Here is a 20,494-nt window from a genome sequence, read left to right as displayed (position 1 = left end):
TATGAGGCATCATTTTGGTCCAAGAAAACCTGAGGGACATACACATGGCCATTTGAAAACTCTTTTTCCTTTTCTTTCTTAGTTAAAAAAAATATTAATGACAGTTGTAGAAAATAAAATGCTCTGTGTTAGTTTTTCACTGATAACGTTTGCTAATTAGAACAATTAGTTTTACAATGCTAATGTATGCCACAATGATTCTTACTAAAGAATAAATTCAATCGAAGCTATTTTCCAAATTTCAGCAACCTGCAGGTTCTATTTTTGTAGGTAAATGATTAAAGAAGCTATAAACACCTGTATGCCGTGATACCAGCCATGCTACTAAAAAGATACCCCCTCGTTCGCTCTTCCTGAATATGAATTAGCTCTTCTAGTTCATATCATTTAGTCACTGATAGTGACCAACTGTATTCCTATGTGGGTTGACTGTCACATCTTGGTGTAACCATCTGTTACTGGGGGCTACCAGCCGAAGCCTCGTTTATAAGACCTAAGGGGATGTTGTATTAACAGGATGAGCAAACCATAACCAGGGCTCTGCTGGTTCAAATTAAAATGCTGTTTTGTTGTTGTTCATCATTATGTGTGTTGAATATTGTGTCTTCACCTAAGGGATTACGTGAGGTTTGTAATATTTATAAAGAGAACAGCTACTCATCTCAGGGCCATTTCAAGAGTATGTATTATTTATTTCCTGATCTACCCCCTCCAATGTTCAATATCTTTTAAGAACTGTGATTAATAAAACATTCCAATTTGAACAGTGTGGTTTCTATTCACAAAACATGGTTATTCAGCCCATTTCTATGCAGACATCACTAGGGAGAGCACTTATCACCAAAAACGCATAATCAACATCAGATATTTTGAATTAATGATTTTAGGAAGGCTGTTCATCAAACTCTTTGCTTCATCCCTAAGTGGGACTTCTCAATTAAGTCTGAAGGGATTGGGAAATAGGAGGGACTTGCACATTAAAAATGGTGTGTCAAGCTCAGTTAACGCTGTGCTAAAGCCTTTCATTCAAGATCTGTCAAGAAATCATTATCATCTTTTCTTTTTCTTTTTTCTCTCAGTTTTTTATAACTGAGGTTTAATGTATTATTAATAGAAGAAAAGGGATAAGGAAAGCTAGACAGTTATTGTGTAGTGCAGCAGCAATTTGGGGTTTGGGTGGAAGCACTCAGAGTTATTTCTTCCATCTGTAATAAACGTAGGTGCCTGAGAACGGGGTCTGTGCTAATGTGAGCACACAGAGGCAGGTCAGAGCCACTGCCCTGCATGGGCATGTGTCCTGAGAGCAATTTACATGGCCCTCATTTCACAAGATACATGGTACCACATCCATAAAAATATTTAATGTTGCCATTTCAGGCATCAAATGGCATTTTGCCTTCTATTTAGAGATGGAACTGAAAAGAAGCGAGCAAATCAATCAACAGGCTGTTATCAAAATGTCTACCTTGTGCCCTCGACTGTTCTATTTGCTTCAGGAGAGATGAAACGACCCCTGCCCATAAGACCACCGCCATCTAGTTGGAATGCAATGGCGATGCAAAAGTTGTCAGTTTTGTAACATTTCTGTCAGAGATTAAAAGTCAAGCTTAAAAAAATTAGAAACCTTGAATTCCCTCTTTGCTGACCTAGAAGCTCTTAATCCATAAGCTGAGGCTGGGCTGAGAGCCCCGCCCCCATCCCCAAGTCTTAGTGAACCTTAGAATCTTAGAATAATTTGAATTCCGTTTACCCAACCACCCAAAAAATGCTTAAATGATTATTTTTCCTAGTCCATCAACATTAAATCCCTTCAACTCGCCTCTGTTTACATATTGGTCTGTTATGAATATTCAACAAAGGATGCCCGCTGCTGCTATTTTGTAGCCTAACGTTTTATCTAAAAATGCTCCTGTCATAATAGTTTTTTTTTTAAGTATAAGTAAAGGCTTAATATTTGCCAAAAGTATTAAAAAGTGCTTTCCCTTAAATATCTCATTTCAAGTACACTATGGGATGAATTAATATAAATAATACATTTTGTTATTATAATCTTTTGATAGATGAAGACAGTGAATAATTTTTTTAACATCTTTATTGGAGTATAATTGCTTTACAATGGTGTGTTAGTTTCTGCTTTATAACAAAGTGAATCAGCTATACATATACATATGTCCCCATATCTCCTCCCTCTGGCGTCTCCCTCCCTCCCTCCCTCTCTATCCCTCCCCTCTAGGTGGTCACGAAGCACAGAGCTGATCTCCCTGCGCTATGCGGCTGCTTCCCACTAGCTATCTATTTTATGTTTGGTAGTGTATATATGTCCATACCACTCTCTCACTTCGTCCCAGCTTACCGTTCCTCCTCCCCGTGTCCTCAAGTCCATTCTCTATGTGTGCGTCTTTATTCCTGTCCTGCCCCTAGATTCTTCAGAACCATTTTTTTTAAGATTCCATATATATGTGTTAGCATATGGTATTTGTTTTTCTCTTTCTGACTTACTTCACTCTGTCTGACAGACTCTAGGTCCATCCACCTCACTACAAATAACTCAGTTTCGTTTCTTTTTATGGCTGAGTAATATTCCATTGTATATATGTGCCACATCTTCTTTATCCATTCATCTGTCGATAGACACTTAGGTTGCTTCCATCTCCTGGCTATTGTAAATAGAACTGCAATGAACATTGTGGCACGTGACTCTTTTTGAATTATGGTTTCCTCAGGGTATAATTTGAAGCAGTTTTCATTGCCAGTCAATAGAGGGGGCGGGACTCAAACCCAGCTCTCAGTCCCTCCATCCTGATTCTTTAATGTGCTATCAGGTGTTTTAATTAATTTCTTCAAATAATCAAATAGAAACTTAAAAATAAGTAATATTCTTGGAGCAGCCACTATGGAGAACAGTATGGAGGTTCCTCAAAATATTAAAACTATAACTAGCATATGGTCCAGCAATCTCACTTCTGGATATATATCCAAAGGAAATTAAAACAGGATATCAAAGAACTATCTGCACTCAGATGTTCACTGCAGCATTATTCACAGCAGCCATGATATGCAAAGATCCTAAGTGCCCATCAATAATGGAAGAAGACATGGTATATATATGTATGGTATATAATCCATTATATATATATATATGTGTACATATACATAATTATATATATAATTCAGCCATGGGAAAGAAAGAAATCCTACCATTTGTAATAATATGCATGGATGGACCTTAAGGATATTATGCTAAGTAAAATAAGCCAGTCAGAGAAAAACAAATAATGCCTGGAATCTTAAATAAAAATTCAAACGCATAGAAACGGTAGAAAAGTGGTTGCCAGGGTTTGCAGGGGAGAGAATTAGGGAGAGGCTGGTAAAAGGGTACAAACTTTCAGCTGTAAGATGAATAAGGTCTGAGGACATAATATATAACATGGAGACTATAGTTGATAACACTGTATTGAATAATTGAAATTTTAAGAGCGTCAAACTAATGTTCTCACCAAAAAAGAAAAAGGTAAATATGTAAGGTGATAAACTTGTTAATTAACTAGATGGGAGGAATCTTTTTACAATGTATAAGTATATCAAGCCATCACGATGTACACCTTAAATATCTTACAATTTTATATGTCAATTATGCCTCAATAAAGCTGAAAAATAAATATTGTTACATGCTTAGCATTAAGAAAACAAATAAATAATACTTATTATTTGGCAAAATTGAATATTCAACACAGATATATATTATACATGAACTAAAGTCTGCCAGATTGGTGCGGGTGCTATCTATGTCATAGCTTCTATAAGAGGGAAAACGAGGAAATTTTACACATAGATCAAGGCCACCTCACTCAGTTTACCGAGGACTGGTTTGTTTGTTGGCTAGATAGTAACATGTCAGAGAAATGGCCTGGGGCAAACTCATCACTGACAAGATATTTAGTGTTTATGATTTCAGAGATGGTCCTCCTAAGCATCCATTTTGCGAAATAAGTTTAATTCAAAAATTCAACTTATTTTCTGCATTCAGACAGCATCTTCTATGGTGCCGAGGATTTAACACAGCCATGGTGAACAAGAACTTCAGCTTCTGGCTGAAATGAATGTGGCTGGAGGGCCATGTTATGTAAAATCAATCACAGGCACAGCTGGGACTCCTTGGAGCTGTCAGAAAATGGAACGGAGTCAGTGTTGCTTTGAAGAGCTTCTGACTTGGAAGCCAGGCCCCATCAACCTGAGTCTGTTAGGCAAATTCACAGCCTAGTGGTTTGATCCCTAGTCACTCCAGCACTTTTACAGAAGGTCTTGATCACTATCACTGGACATCAGAGAGCTGCAAGTCTATGTCAGCGCAAGATCTGGTGTAAAACACACATGGAAATGTCTATCAACCTTTCCCACATGGTCAAGTTTGCATCAGCCTGTCACAGGACAGGTACATGAGACCAGACAGGAGGGAGACTGTCTGCCCATCTCTTCGCCTTGGCTGTTCCTTGCTCTAACTGGTTTTGTCAGTTCAGCCAGCACTTCCGACCTGCCACGGGAACGTGGCCCACGTGGCCCAGGGGGATCGTGTGAGCAGGACAGGCAGCTCAGAAAACATCCAAGTCCGTGACTTTGGATTTGCTTTCATTCTTAGACAGCCACATTCAAAATAAAACAAACATAGACCCTAGTGTCCTCTTCCCTTAAGACACTGAGGAGTCCAAAAGCAGGTGGAAACCCATGTCAAGACTGTAGCCTTGAGTCATTTCTCCCCCTTCATCTTCTAAGCAGGGACAAATGCTTTGATTTTTGAAAGTATTTGCACATGTGACTTTGGAACTAAATGGGATTAGTTAATATCACAGCAAACGTGTGGGAATTATAAAGTTACCTCCAATTCTGAATAGCCATTTATCACAGCCAAGAAGCCTGCACTGTGGGAGCAGGGGAAATACATACTCTCCAACCTCTTGCTGATTCCACCTAATGGTTCCATCCAAACTGAAGCAAGAGGGCAGGGGTTCTGGTTGAAGCATTCCTTAGACATTAGTCTCTTGGAGTTCAGGGAAGGACAAAAAAGAGTGAAGTATGGCAAACTGATATGGCACACATACCCCAAAGGTCTTTGAAAGGCTTGATTAAACTGCAATGACTTCATAAATGTTAATACATCTTCTGTGATTGACTGTCTCAAAGCTCAAGCCTCAAATTTCTTTTTCTATGCTCACTTCCTAGATGTGTCATCCAATCTCTTGGCTTTAAATAACATCTATATTCTGATGACTCTCAGATTTTCCCTGAACTTTTCCTGAGTTCCAGCTGTGAATCTGACATCTCCATGAAGATGTCTCAAGTGTCACCCACTCATGACAGGAATCTAATCTATCATCCCTGGTCCACCAACATCTGGCTGGCTCATCCTTTCTTGTTCCCCATTTCAGTAAGTGATAACATCATTCCTCCAGTCGCTCATGCCACAAATCAGTGTCATCCTTAAATTCTTTCTTTTTCTCACTCCTCATTTCCATTTCATTTGCAAGACGACATTCAAAATATACCCTAAATTTATCTACATCTTCCCTCCTATACAACTACTGAGTTCAAGATTAGATCATGGCAAATGCCACCAAGCTTCTCTCCCTGCTCCACTTTTGTTCCCACCCACACCCAGCAGAGTTCTTTCTCCACAGAGCAGTAACTATGGTCTTTCAAAAGATCCTCTTGGCTTCTCATTGTATTCAGAATAAATTATAAACTTCTGATCCTGGGCTTCCAAGGGCTCGTGCGATCTGGCCTTTTCTTAGCTCTAAAACCTCATCTTTACTTTTCTCTTCATTTATTCTGCTTCCATCCCAGTGGCCTTCTTGCTGTTTCTCAACAACACCAAGCTTATTCCAGTTTCAGGGTGGTTTTTACAGGTCTTCCACCTGCTATTCTTTGCCCTCAGATTTCTTTTCGTTCACTCTCTTTATTCATATCTCCTCTCAAACGTTACCTCTGGGTCTTTCCTCACTTCCTTTATTTAAAAACAACCTCTCCTCTTGCATTATTTTTTTCTGATATTACTATTTGAAATTATATCGTATCATACATCAAGTCATATTGTACATTTAATGCCTGTTTCTCAATTACAAGGCAAGCTCAATCAAGGACTTTTTTTTTCTGTTTGTTTTGTGCTGATCCACATAAGTCAGTAAATAGTAGCTGCTCTAAATATATTTTTCACTGACTAAATGAAATAATTTTGCATATTTAGTGATTTATATATATATATATATATATATATATATATATTCACAAGATACTTCTGCAACAACACACTTTAATCCCAGCATCAGCTTGGCCAAAACCAGGCTCAGATATCCTCCACCCGTTACCACATTTGTCCTAGGGAAGCTGGAAAAACTGTTAAACACCAGACTATTTCAGGAAAGCGTGCATCTCTCTTTTTTAACTTTTTCCACACAACTCCATAATAATATCTTACTGGGCTGAAAACAAAATCCTTATTTACGAAGACACAAGTTTACTGGGGCAAAGAGCAGTAAGTTCTAATATTCTAGTATCTGTAATAACAAAAGCCAAATCTTGGTGTGTGTGTGTGATTATTCTTAGTGAATGAGATAGGATTATAGACATGTATAGGTAGCAAATAGTATTTGTGGGCATTTCTGAGAGGGCAGATGGGTCAGAGAGCAGGGCAGGAACGATCAGCGTGACTGTGAACACACAGCTCTGGTGGGGATGGACTGTAAGAACCTAAGCTGATAGACACCGTCAGGACCAAGGTTTGAGTCAAGCTTTGCTAGGCCCACTCCATACAAGCCTGCCTGTTTCCCACCAAAGTCACTCAGTACACTACCTTCCTAGGAGCTACTAAAGTGCCACTTTTACAGCAGTGCTCTCCTCAGTTCTGATGCGGCAGTGAGTTTCAGCGAAAATAAATGGAAACCTCACTACAGCTGAGTCAGGAGACCAGAAAGGGGAGCGCTCACACGTGTACAATGCAGATCTCAGCAGGAAGAGACAAACCTTGCATCTCCAGCAAGAAGTGACACTTTACGAGCTCCAGCAGGAGGAGGAAAGATTTCCTCCTTGCCCGGCGAGAGTTCAGCCCATGAGAGACTGTTACAACCCAGCCAATGAAAAGCCATTATACTTGGAACTCACAGTTTCTTCCAATGGACTTTTTGTTTATATCAGCCCCTCCCAACTTACCTTTATCCTCTATAAAAGAGTTTCCTATCCTTAGCTTTACTGAACTTGAATGTGGTTTGTCATAGGGGCATGTCCCAAATTGTAATTCTTTGCCTCTGTTGAGGAAACCCATTTTTCTGGTAAAATAACTGGCTGCTTTATGGTTTTAGGTTAACATTTCCTTTCTCAGTATTCCCATAGTGTTTTGTTTGTACCTCTTTTATGGCCTTTATCACATTTTAGTAGCTACATGCATCCATCCCTGGCCCAATGGATAATAAATTATTTGATGGCAGGGACTGTCTCATGGTTTCCCCATCTGTCAAGCATTGGGAATGCTCAAAAAACACTTACAAAATAAATAAATGATTCCAGAGGTATAACTTGCCACTATGAAAATTAATTAGCATGGAGTGCCTAACTTCAAGACTAAACCCGAGTTACAGACAGAGAAATCAGCTTCACAGAGGCAAAGATTTCAACAATATTGCCTCCTTCAACAAGATTTCACCTTTAGAAGAGAAAGCGGCACTCTCTTCAGCAATATATGTCTCACCTAGCAGAGTGCTTAGCCCTGATGTCAAGAGTCACCACTGATTTTTCAGATCAATGTACACAACATTGTTAACATACCCAAAAAGCTAATCAACATTTGAAGGCATTTGTATTAAAAAATGAAGGGAATTATCCATGCCTTGGCTCTAGTCTCTACTAGCTGTTTGAATCACATTAGGTTTCATAAACCAAAGCTCTCTGAGCTTTGGTTTCCTCATCTGTAAAATGAGAATAATATCCCTTAAATCACAAGGATTGTGCATGAAATAAATTAGAAAATAGCTGTGAATTCCTTTTATAAAAATAGCTTTGTAAGCTATGAAGTATACCGCACATGTATGCGGGATTATCACTGTAGTGGATAACTATTCTCCTTCTGCTAGCACAACTCCCTCCCTCTTTAATCTGGTAAATAAATCTCCCCATTCAATACCCAAATGTTACCTCTGACCTGCTGTGATAGTGCAACTTACCTCTGCCTCCTGAATTTTTCTTTTTGCCTACGGGAGGTACTTGACCCATAATTTACCAGTCAAAATTCTTCCCCAGGATTTTGTAAATAAAATTAAAGGGAAGTGTATTTTGTTCTGGCAGCTGAAACTCAGGTTATTTAAATTTGGGATCTGCTATAGAGTAAATGTTTGTGTCCTCTCCCCCCCACCCCAATGAATATTTTAAAATGTAACACCCAATGTAATGGTATTTGGATACGGGCCTTTGGGAGCTGATTAGGTCATGAGGGTGATGCCCTCATGAATGGAATTTGTGTCCTTGTAAAAGATGTTCCTCACCCTGTTGCCATGTAAAGACACAGAGAGAAGATGGTCGCCTATGAACCAGAAGTGGGCTCTCAGCAGACAATGAATCTGCTGGCACCTTCCAGCCTCAAGAACTGTGAAAAATACATTTCTGTTGTTAATAAGGCAGCCAGTCTATGGTATTCTGTTTATCAGCCCAAATGGACTAAGATAAGATCTTTGACAGTGAGTTCCTTCATGTGGACCAAGAAGTGGGAAAAAAGAGCTGACAGCAGGAGAAAAGAATGACGTGACTAAAAAGAGTAAGTAGGGCTTCCCTGGTGGCGCAGTGGTTGAGAATCCGCCTGCCGATGCAGGGGACACGGCCCCGGTCCGGGAAGATCCCACATGCCACGGAGCGGCTGGGCCCGTGAGCTATGGCCGCTGAGCCTGCGTGTCGGGAGCCTGTGCTCCTTAACGGGAGAGGCCACAGCAGTGAGAGGCCCGCGTACAGCAAAAAAAAAAAAAGGAAATATATAAATAAATAAATAAAAAGAGTAAGTAGATGTGAAAATGAAGATAACTATAGAACATCCTAGGATACCCATGTTAACTGGCGCCTGGTTCCCCTAAACGCTGTATCCTGTTTTCAAATTTAATTTGTATGTTTGATTTTTTTTTTTTTTTTTTTTTTTTTTTTTTTTTTGCGGTACGCGGGCCTCTCACTGTTGTGGCCTCTCCCGTTGCGGAGTGCAGGCTCTGGACGCGCAGGCCCAGCGGCCATGGCTCACAGGCCCAGCCGCTCCGCAGCATGTGGGATCTTCCTGGACCGGGGCACGAACCAGTGTCCCCTGCATCGGCAGGTGGACTCTCAACCACTGCGCCACCAGGGAAGCCCTGATTTTTTACTATAGTGTATTTATGGTAGGCGTGGGAATTCTAACTCACAAGTATCATTTGTATCAGGTTACCTATTTAGGAAAATATACAAACAGGCCAAAACTCAAGGGCTACCTGGAACAGGCGCCTCGACCTTCTCCTGGCCATTGGCTTCAATGTTCATAGGCCATAGTACATAAGAAGTACCCAGAACAGATTTTCTGAAAAGCTAAAAATTAGAAGATAACTAGGGTGTGGGGTTGTACTATCTTTGGACAACTTCTTTGTCCTTATTGAGTTAAGAGTCAGGTGGTGGACAGTGGTGAGTAAATACAGTGTAATCAGAAGACACACAGAGGATACTACAATTAACAAAGAAAAATAAATATCCACTCTGGAGAATTCCAGGAAAGTTTCTCAGAGGAAGTGCTAATTGAGCTATGTCTTGAAAGTAGAGTAGCAGCTTCTTAGGTTAGAAAGAGCATACAGCAAAGAGAAGGACATTAAAGGCACCTGAGCCGCATGGCGATAGTGTGAGACCACATGGAGCGTGCAGGCATCTATACTGGTGCCGTATTAGTGGAGCGCAATGGGAGAAGATGGGGCATACATATGTGCCTGAAGACGTAGGAATCACTGAATAGTTATAAATGTGAGAAAGAAACATTGTGTGATTTCATTTTGAATGATACCATCTTGGCAACTGTGTAAAGAAAATGTGTCAGAAATTGGAGCAAGGGGAAGTGGGAGGAAATATGTTCAGGAATACAGCCAAAGGTGACTGTTTACTAGACTAGAGACTATGTCATAAGTAAAAGAAAACTACTATAAAACCCCAAACTAAGAGGTTATTAATTATCACTGACTAAACTCAAGAAAACATACAAAATTGCAATCCATGAGATTTGTTTGATTTTGTTTTGGGTGTGAGCAAGATAAAAATTTAAAAATGACTGCCAGGCTTCTGCCTGGGAGCTTAGATGAATAATGGTGTTATTCACGGAATCAAGGAACACGAAAAGAAAATCACATTTGGGGATGCATGGAAAGTAGAATTTAAAATATGTTCATTTTTAAAGTTCATGTGATATATCCAATTAGAAATGATTATCAGCAATTTACACGAACGTCGGAAGCTCAGAAGACAAGTTAGGGCTAGAAATATTGACATAGCTGTCATTACCATGTAGGTGATATTAAAGCCAGAAGACTGTATAGCATATAGGCCTGTGGACTGCAGAGTAAACTCTTGGCATACTAGTATTTAAGGCATAGGCATGAAAATAGACGCCGATGAAAAAGGGAATAATCAAGAGCATTAAATCCATCAGAGTTTAGTTGGATAAAGTCTTCATTGCATTTACTGATTAGCACGTCACTGAGACTGTAGCCGAAGGGCAGCATCAGTGCAGTGAGGAGAGAAGAACCCAACTGCTTTGGGTGGCAAAGTGAAGGTGAGGTAAACAAATGAGTTCAGTAAGTGGCATATACTGTTCCTAGAAGACTAGTAATAGAAAACACGCAGAGATATTCAACCGGCTTTGAGAGAAACATGTTACAGAGAGAACACCCTCCTGGGCAGGGGTGACAGTGACCCTGACGGTGGCTTCCAGTGTCCAGGGCTGGCAGTGCGGGTGGTGTAACTGCAGTGCTTAGCGCCCAGGGGTGGTACCTGGTGGTGATGGTGTCCTCCCCCTATCAGGTCCTGCAGGTGATTTGAACATGTTCTTGGTTTTGTAACCCTGACTCCGGCTCTTAATTCACCTGTGTTTTCTGAGTAAATCATCCAGCGTTAGTTTATTTCACTTACAAATGAATATGCCTACCAATAGTTTGGTCTTCAGCGTGTAGACCAGGGAAAGCTAAAGGAGTGATTTATTTCGGATTCTAGAACTCCAGATTCAGACCCTGAGATCTAAGAAACTCAAAAGGAAATCTGTGGTCTTACCAGTCTGGGTTGCTTTCCTTTGTCTATTTCACCGCTTTTCAACTGCCTATGTAACCTACCAATAAATTAATCAACCAAACATACTTAATAATATGCTGCTCAGGGCTGCGAGGAACGCAGCACCCAGGAGCTCACAGGGCAGTCAGGTAGGCTACTTAAAATCACGAGCGTAAACTCTCAGCCGCAGGGCGTGTACTCACCACGAGCCTTCCCCAGGAGTAGGTGTTCTTGTACTTCATGTCCACTCAGTTCCTTAGGGGCACTTGAGGATCCTGAACAAGTCCAAGCTGCTGCCCCTTGACCCCCTCTACCACACAACCCAGGGTGGATAGAATAACAATTAAAATCTCAAAGAAACTTAGTTGGGGGCTCTCTACCTTAGGGTCTCCAGAAGTCACATTGGGTATCTTTGGAAAAGTCCTTTAACTTCCCAGAACTGACCTGACACAGATATGACCTTTCAACGAACCGGAGTCTCATTGTAATGACTGAGACCTCCCAGTGCACTCAGTCCTAGTTCTGCTACACCTTAACAATCGATGCCTAACAAGACTGGTTACGCACTCTCTGCAGCTACATGCTCACACTGGCGCTGGAAAAGAATAGACTAGACAATGTCGTGGTGACAAACAATTTCTAAAATCTTAGTAACTTAACAAAATTATTTTTTCTCTCGTAAAATCTTCTACTAGTTCACGGGACTCTTCTCCATGCAGCAATTCAGGGTACTCTATTTTTGACGTTTCCATTTCAGCACGTGGTCTTCAAGGTTGCCACAGTAGGGGAAGAGAACACCGGAGGGTCACGCATTGTCTCTTAAACGGCTTGGCTCAGAAGTGATATATGTCACTTCTGCTCATGTTTTCTTGGATAGAACTCATCATCTGTCCCTGATAACTGTAAAGGGGGCTGAGAATGATGGAGGAGCTCATGAAATACCTAGCTTACGTCACCGTCTCTTCCATACCATTATTTTAGGTGGGAGCTGAGACTTAAAAGCTGTAGAAAATGTAGAAGAGCATTCATTTGCTCATGCCTTCAACTCTTCCTCCCTTCTCTTCTCAGCAAGAGAACATGCCCGACTCTGCGTTGGGCGCTAAAGATAAAAATAATAAGCAGGTTTCCCTCGTAAGCTGTTTAAAGTCTAACAATACTAATTTCATAGGATTGAAATCACTGAGAGAAGAGATACCTGTTTCTATTTATTTATTTGTTTGTTTATTATTTATTTGTTTATTATTTATTTAACAATCCCAGGGAGTAGCAAAACAACAGCTGCTTGATAAATGCTGTCTAATTACACCTCCTTCAGATTTTTGCTCAAATATTTCCTTCTCCATGAAGCATTCCCTGAACGTCCTCTTTAATATTGCACAGTACTCAAGCCCTCCTTCTCTTTGTTACACTTTAGTTTTCTCCAAAGTACACATCACTCTGTCTGAGACTTCCCCATTGTCTCATTCCCCACAATACATTGTACACTTAAAGAAGTCAAAGGTATTTGTTTTTTGAATGTGGTGCTGTTTCAAAGCTTCCACAGTAATACCTAAAATACAGTAGGCTCGATAAATATTTACTGAGTTAGATGAGTGAAGAAAATGATCAAAGCATAAGAAGTAGAAGTGAGGAAAGACGAGATGTTAGGAGAGTGCCTTACTTTCAAAGGCATGCAGGTCAGGGTACGGTTGCCGGTAAATTGGACAGCAGGCATGCTGGTGCGCAGAAAGGCTTGCCAGAAAGTGCCCATCAAAACATGGCATCACCGTCGAGGCGAGTGAGCAAGTGGTCGGCTGAGAGCTCGGTGGATGAGCGCGGGCAGAGGAGAGTTACTCTGGACCCTCAGTGACTCTGCACACTTGGCTCACCAGCTCTAGAGTGTGACATGCAATTCTCGTCTCAGCATCAGTCATAGCGCTTCAAGAAGCTCTGCAAGATCCCGGGATGGGGCAAGACTGGAAATACATGCGCCCTTCTTCTGTTTTGCAGAGACAAGGGCTATAGGAATTCACCAGAGTGAATAAACTCAAGGTTGGGAGGCAGGTTACGAAGGCGACTGTTTTTATTTTTGTTTATTTCTTTGTTTCTGTGAGAACTCAGCCAAGTAAGTGGAACAGAACAAAAACACACTAATAGGATGGCTGGAAATGATAAAAACGTAAGCATCCTTCAAGAGCCAGCACAAATATCACCTCCTTTCTTGATCATTTCATTGTCTCTCTTTCTGAGGCACATGTAGCATATACTCTATGCACTTCTGTTTAGGGTACAGAGGAATTTGCCAAAAGTTAATTAACTGAGAACTCAATGTAACAAGTGAATGATTTCTTTAAAGTATAAATACACTGATTATAATCGGTAACAGGAATGTATAGCAGTACTAACAGTTTCTAACAAGTTGTCCTGCTTTTTGTGACCTGGTGCCTAGAACATAGGCACTTAATACAATGAGAATACGTGCTCATTGGCTGAAATGCAGAGTTCAGATTCGTAGACAAAAATATCCTCATTATTGTTTCCTTTGAAAGCAATCTTCCTAAATCAGAAGCCTGAATAGCAGCCTCCCATAAGATGGTAATAAACATGGCAAAGCACCAAGTGGTGTGTTCATTTTTTGTTTCTGATGCATGCATGGTTCATAGACAGTAGTTGTGCATTAGCTGGTTTCATTTTTATACTAGAATTCTGTGCCCTTTGTGCAGGACGTAGAAGTTAATTGGCCGCTAACTCACTTTGAAGACAACTTCGGTGTGCTTGAGGGACATGTTTTCTTAAACTGCCACATTTTTGATAGATTTTACCATGACTGGTTTACTTCCAGATTGTTATTACGCTCCAGCAGGATTCACTGCCTCTGCTCTGGGCAGATGATGGGGTAGAGGCTCATGCTCTCTTACTTCTTAGCAACAATGATAATAAGTATGTATATGCAGCGTGTGTTTTCACAGCACAGCAAAGAAAGAGGAAACCCAAGAGAGCCCACACAGCCATCGGAGCATTTACTTTGAAACTAGAACAAAGTACTATGATTTCAAAGACGCTGTTAAAGGCATGTTGCCTTACAGAGAGGCACTGAAGAACACATCAATTAGACATGAACTTTCGTTAGAGCTAGGAGCGGGCTTCTCTCTAACAGAGGTCAATAATGTTGTTTTCAGGCTGCTTTCTGCCTGAGAGCAGTTACAACAGCTCTGCTAAATCCCAAGGAACTGTATTCCCAGTGGTTGCACGGGGCCTGACTCTGAGAGCACTCGAACGGTTTTCATTTCCAATTCCAATGCTGACTCGGGACTTGGGACTTGGAAGAATCCTTGTCCTTCTCAGGGGCTCTGTTTTCTCATCTTTTTAAAAAAGAACTGTATGATTAGGTGACAGGTGGGCTCCCAATTAAGTTCCTCTTTGATTGTTGTGAAGTCTCAGGTAGTGTGTGCGATGAGGAGGCGGGTGTTAGAAAAGGGTGTGGTTTCAAGGTGTTAATGGTAGAGCGTGGCAATCTGGGCTTTCTCAGACACGCGTAGAGCGCTGACGATGCAGAGCTCACTAACTTGACCAGAGGAGCTGGTAGATGTGGCAGAAGAGCTCCCCGCTCTAAGCCTCCCAAGTGCAGGAGGGAGCCCTGGGCAGGTGGTCTTTTCAGTTACAGAAGTTCCTTATTCAACTCACTACCAAGGAATGAACTATCATTATAATAAAAAGCATTTTTACTATTAAAGCCTGCCCTATAAAGCTTAATTAAGAACAGCTATTTTGGTTGAAAAATTTAACTAAACATCGAATCACCCATCTATCTACCTGCTGTCTTAAGACAGGACAAGAGACATGGTTTAATCTTGCTTACTGCCTAGGGATCATTATTATGAACATCCAGAACTGCGGTGGGTGGTGATGCAGTTGCGTCACTAGTCAGCTTGCCCCAGCACCAGGCATTCCTATCCTGGGATCCATCAGAGCAGAGACCCAAGGATCCCCTACATGCCTTCTCCACTTTGTTCACAAGTTCTAGTGTACATATGCTTATATGCATATGATGAGAAAGGATTCCACATTTCCCTTAGACTTTTCAAGAGGTCTGCCTCCAAGTTATTAGGAAACACTGAACTATGCTAAGTGGCCCAGACAGTGATGTTTATGTGACTAAAAATGTGTTAAACCAATGCCATCACCTTCATCTGCTAGCAAGGTGCTAGGCACAAAATGCAAGGAAAAGAGACGGTGTTTTAAAAACATATAGACTTGGAAATATGCTAGAGTTACCTTCCTTAGTGACTTAAAGAAGTTGTCTGATAAACAGAACTGAATTTCATGCTGGTTAACTGATTAGCAAAAATCTACATGTTAACTTTCCATGATCTTATTTCTTCTCTATACCCTCCTGAATTTCCCATGCTGCATATTTGCTTCCTCGGGTCTCATTAGTCACCTTGAAGTGTGCTTTATTATCCATCATTTCAAGCAACCTAAACTGTGTATATACTTCCTTGGGCAGAGGCACAGCGTAATATCTGGACCTGGCATTTGAAGCTTCATTTTTTAAAAAATTCAATTACATTGTAACTGGAAAGAATAACGGCAATTAGCAATGTAAAATGTAGAAGTAATTAATAACCATAAGCACGTGTCAGACCCATGAAAGGCCAGTCCCCACCCCTAGTCACTCTCACAACCTGCCAGCCCCTCAATCTCAGTTATTACATGCCGCTAAAACCCAAAACTACAAACATGGCACTTACCTACAGTATGATTTATTACACCAAACCCAAGCTCTGCTGAGCCCTTCTGGTTTATTATTAATAAGGTACCTGTGAGGTCACCATCAAGTCTCAACAAGATACAAGGTTCCAGAGTGTTAGTAATGAAAAAAAAAATTCTTGGCTGATGGAAAAAATGAATTATCTTCCAAAGCTGAGCCCAGTCCATTTGGCAAAATTAAACAAACAAACAAAAAATGTACATTGACAGTTTTGTGTGTCGAGTATCATGTTTTATAATTTTTAAAAATCCAAGTGAAAAATTATGTGGTCGTGAATGAAAACCCTTTAGACGATTAGCTACCTGTTTTCCAGTGGAATTTCAGAGTATATTCTCATTATTATGGGGAACGAATGTGATCGCAAATTAATGGAATCCTTCCACCTGGTATTAGGAGGTGCTGGACAAAACTGGAGACCAGATGTTTACCAGGAGGTAAGATAGGACCCATATAACTGGGAGGATGCCAATTATATCCATTTTTTGAACAAAGGATTAGTCTTGAGAGGGGTCAATTCAAGTGATGCCCCAATAAGGTATTGCTACATTTCAAGAAATATATCTAGCTGAAAATTACTCTGAATTTATTTAGCACTTATTATGGGTCCAGTATTGTTTTTAATGACAGAGAAAATGTTTTATCCATAGATCTTGTTGTCCATACCATTTGGAAAACTCAAACAAACAGAATATTTCGGGAACAGTTAATCACTGGACTGCATCTCATGTTAAGTATCTGAGGAGAACAGGTGTGCTCAAGGCAGGTTTTCTGGAGGAGATGAGGCTTGAACTCCAGCTGGAGGTTAATCATTAGGGGACAAGGGAGGCAAGTGGTCCAGTCCAGGGAGCAAAGAACAGGAATAGCCGTAAAGAAATTGAGGAGGGCAAGGAGAGAAAACTGTAAAAGCAAAATGCCAGCGATTCAAATGATGCATTTCTGAGTTATTTGAAGTCATGAACTATGATTAATACACGTGTCTGTGACCACCTGCTCAAAGATAGTTACAAAGTGAAGCTAAATATACATGATGAATGGACAAATGAAAGAATTAATGATTGAATGAAAAGCGAGCTGAACTTTATTTCATATTGATTTGCCTACCAGCTCACCCTTTCCTTAGATGACCACTGCTGCATGAGTAAGACTTCAGGATCCATGGTTTGATATCAAGAACCATATCCCAGAGTCTAGCAGATCTGACATAAACTTCTAGTTCTTCTGACTGCCAGTTGGGTGACCTTGGGTAGTTCATTTTAAAACCCTAAGCCTCATTTTTTTTCTCATCTGTAAAACAGGATATCATTCATCTTACCATTTTATTGTGGAACCTGAATAAAAAACAATTGGTGGGGCTTCCCTGGTGGTGCAGTGGTTCAGAATCCGCCTGCCAATGCAGGGGACACACGTTCGAGCCCTGGTCCGGAGAGATCCCACATGCCACAGAACGACTAAGCCCGTGCACCACAGCTGCTGAGGCTGCACCCTAGAGCCTGCAAGCCACAACTACTGAGCCCGCACGCCACAACTACTGAAGCCTGTGTGCCTAGAGCCCATGCTCCGCAACAAGAGAAGCCACCACGGTGAGAAGCCCGCGCATTGCAATGAAGAGTAGCCCCCGCTCGCTGCAACTAGAAAAAGCCTGCGCGCAGCAACAAAGACCCAATGCAGCCAAAAATAAATAAATAAAATTTAAAAATAATTGGTGAAGTACTCTAGGGCTTGAGGCATTATAATTTGATATTAAACTTAGACATACTAGGAAAGAGGAACACTGCTGGGAAAAAATGTCTATCCACAAGTGAGTTTTATTAATAAATGTAAATTATTTTAATGACATAGATCCTTGTTTATGGGAATAATTGATGTTGGATTCTGGTGGTCCTCACTGGGATATGCTGGGAGACACATTCTGAATTCTCTCTAAGCTCCTGAGATACCAGTACTTGTGTTAGGTTTTCATCATCCTGTCTAAACATATAGAGCCAAGGGGAGCACAATCTAAGCACTGTTTCTTTCTTTAATATTCTATCTTCTTCCTACACTTCTTTTTAGCAAACCTGGAATGCAGTGCTGCTTTCCAGAATTGTGGGCTTTATCACCGGAAATAATACACAGCACAAAAGCTATCTGAGTTAGAGTCAAACAGCTACTTGCATTAGGGAAGAAGAACTTTGCTGAAAAGTTTGGAATGTTTCACTTGGTGGGAACTAGGAATGGTCTAGATACACAGGCAAACACACTGGCTGTGAGAGTTCCTTAAGAGGATTACTTTCTGCTGCAGTTAATTGTGCACAGGTTCCCATCCTTCACTGGCTTCTTCACTCCTGAAGGTAAGATCCTATTTCTTACTGGTTTAGTGACGTTACTTCACTGAAATATTGGCTTGTATAAAGCAAGACACTTCCTCTCTCCCTCCCTTTCTGTCTTCCAGCTTTCCCACCTTCCTTCCTTCCCTTTCCAATATTTACTGAGTCATACTACATCATATTACTGTTGGTTTGTTGAAATGTTTGGGTTTTACTCTCCTTCTTGGATGAAAAGAATGAGGGCTTCTGGGTCTGTACAGAAATCTGCTATGGGATTATTTCTGGATACACTTGTCAGTATTCTGTGTGTGATGTTAAGTATTTGGGGAACTAGCAGGAATCCGGTTACACCGTCTTGATGTCTATGTAAAAACTTCTAGCTTTATGATGAGTTAACGGAGATAGCCCTGAGATCATTAAGCGGATGAACAAAGGTCCTCTGTCAGGGCAGAGGAGAACCAGAGAAGAAGCAGAGGAAGGAGAGAGCCTTCTGAAAGCTGAGACATGTGCCTGGCCCCTCTTGCCTACTGTCCTCTTCCTCAAAATACACAGACCAGCCCTCAGACAGAGCTTCCTGGGTGCCGTATTAGTCAGGGCTCCTGAGAAACAGAGCCAACAGGGGAGAGAGAGAAGGTAGATGTTAGGTAGATAGACAGATGATAGTTAATAGATAGGTAGATAGATAAATAGATAGATGATAGGTAGATAATATTTCGTAGAAGGACGTGGGTCACATGATGATGGAGGCTGATAAGTTCTAAGACCTGCAGTCAGCATGCTGGATACCTGGAAAGAGCCGATGCTTCAGTTTGAGTCCAAAGGCAGGAAAGAACTGATGTCCCATTCAAGGCAGTGGTCAGGAGCGTTTGCTCTCACTCGTGGGAGGGTCAGCCTGTCTGTTCTATTCGGGGCTTGCTTCAACTGACGTGATGAGACCCACCCACATTAGGGAGGGCAATGTGCTCTACCTCCTCTTCAGATTCACATAATTATCTCATCTAGAAACCCCCTCACAGCCGTACCCAGGATGACGCTTAACCAGATGTCCGGGCACCCCATGGTCTAGTCAGGTTGACACAAAAAGTGACCTCTCACAGGTATAAAGAGGTGTGGACATCAGACAGTAGCGGGTGATGTAAGTACTCTGAGTGGGGGAGAAGGAATTCTACTCCTTCAGTGCCTGCTTTGTGTCAATACCTCCAGAGATGTTTGCCTTAGGTCAACCATGCGTTCTGAGAAAAGCCCAGGGAGGAACTGATGTTTGTGAAATATGTCTCCACTACAAGCCAACAATCTGCTTTTTATTTCCACCTATTCCTGCACATAAGCCTGACTATGGGACTTTAGCTAAACACTCAATATTCTCATTTTGTGTCTTATTAATCTTTCGCCGACCACTTCATGCCTATTGTGAGTCTCAGGTGGAAGTGTAAAACCTGTCTCAGCAGTGGCTCATTAAAGCCCAGAGAGAAATGACCAGAAAATGCTTTTTAATGTTAACTTTGGGGTTGTCATCTCTCAGGGTCCGCATGTTATCTCTGCTGAAGGGTTTTCTTCTTCCGCCATGTGGACCTGGCTCATGTCGGAGCCAGTGAGGTGATGAAAGAAGGCTGTACATCTACATCTGAGCATACTGGTACCATCTCGATTTCTTTGCCAAAGTGCTTTTATTCACTATTAGCAAAATAAGAGATGAAAAAAATAGCTTTCTGAAACCATTCAAATCTTTCCCATTGACAGAAACACAGGAGGCAGAGACACAGATGGTAGGAAGGCAAAATGTGGTTGAACAAGCCAGAGATTTGATCCTCATCTTGCTGCATAGTTGAATCGACTGATTTTTGAATTTGCCAAATTAACCATGTGAGTGATATAGATACTGCATTCTTCCAGTGTGAAGTCCTTTCTCCTCAAAAGGTGTGTTTTCCTAAAGATGCTCCTTTGCCTCACCTATCACTAGACCTTGTGTGACACTGAGATGTGATCCTAGGGCGGCATGGATGGGTATGGGCCCTCCTACAAACACTTGGCATGGCTGGGAAACCAAAGGTTCATGCCAAGAATGGGTGGGGAGGTACCCATATGTAAGAGGGATTTTATCCCAACTTAGCTTAATGAAATGAAATAGGGTGTCAATACTTTG

This window comes from Kogia breviceps, chromosome 11 (assembly GCF_026419965.1).
Source record: "Kogia breviceps isolate mKogBre1 chromosome 11, mKogBre1 haplotype 1, whole genome shotgun sequence".
Classification (NCBI taxonomy): Eukaryota; Metazoa; Chordata; class Mammalia; order Artiodactyla; family Physeteridae; genus Kogia; species Kogia breviceps.
The sequence above is the reverse complement of the archived record's forward strand: the minus strand, read 5'-3'. Positions refer to the sequence as shown.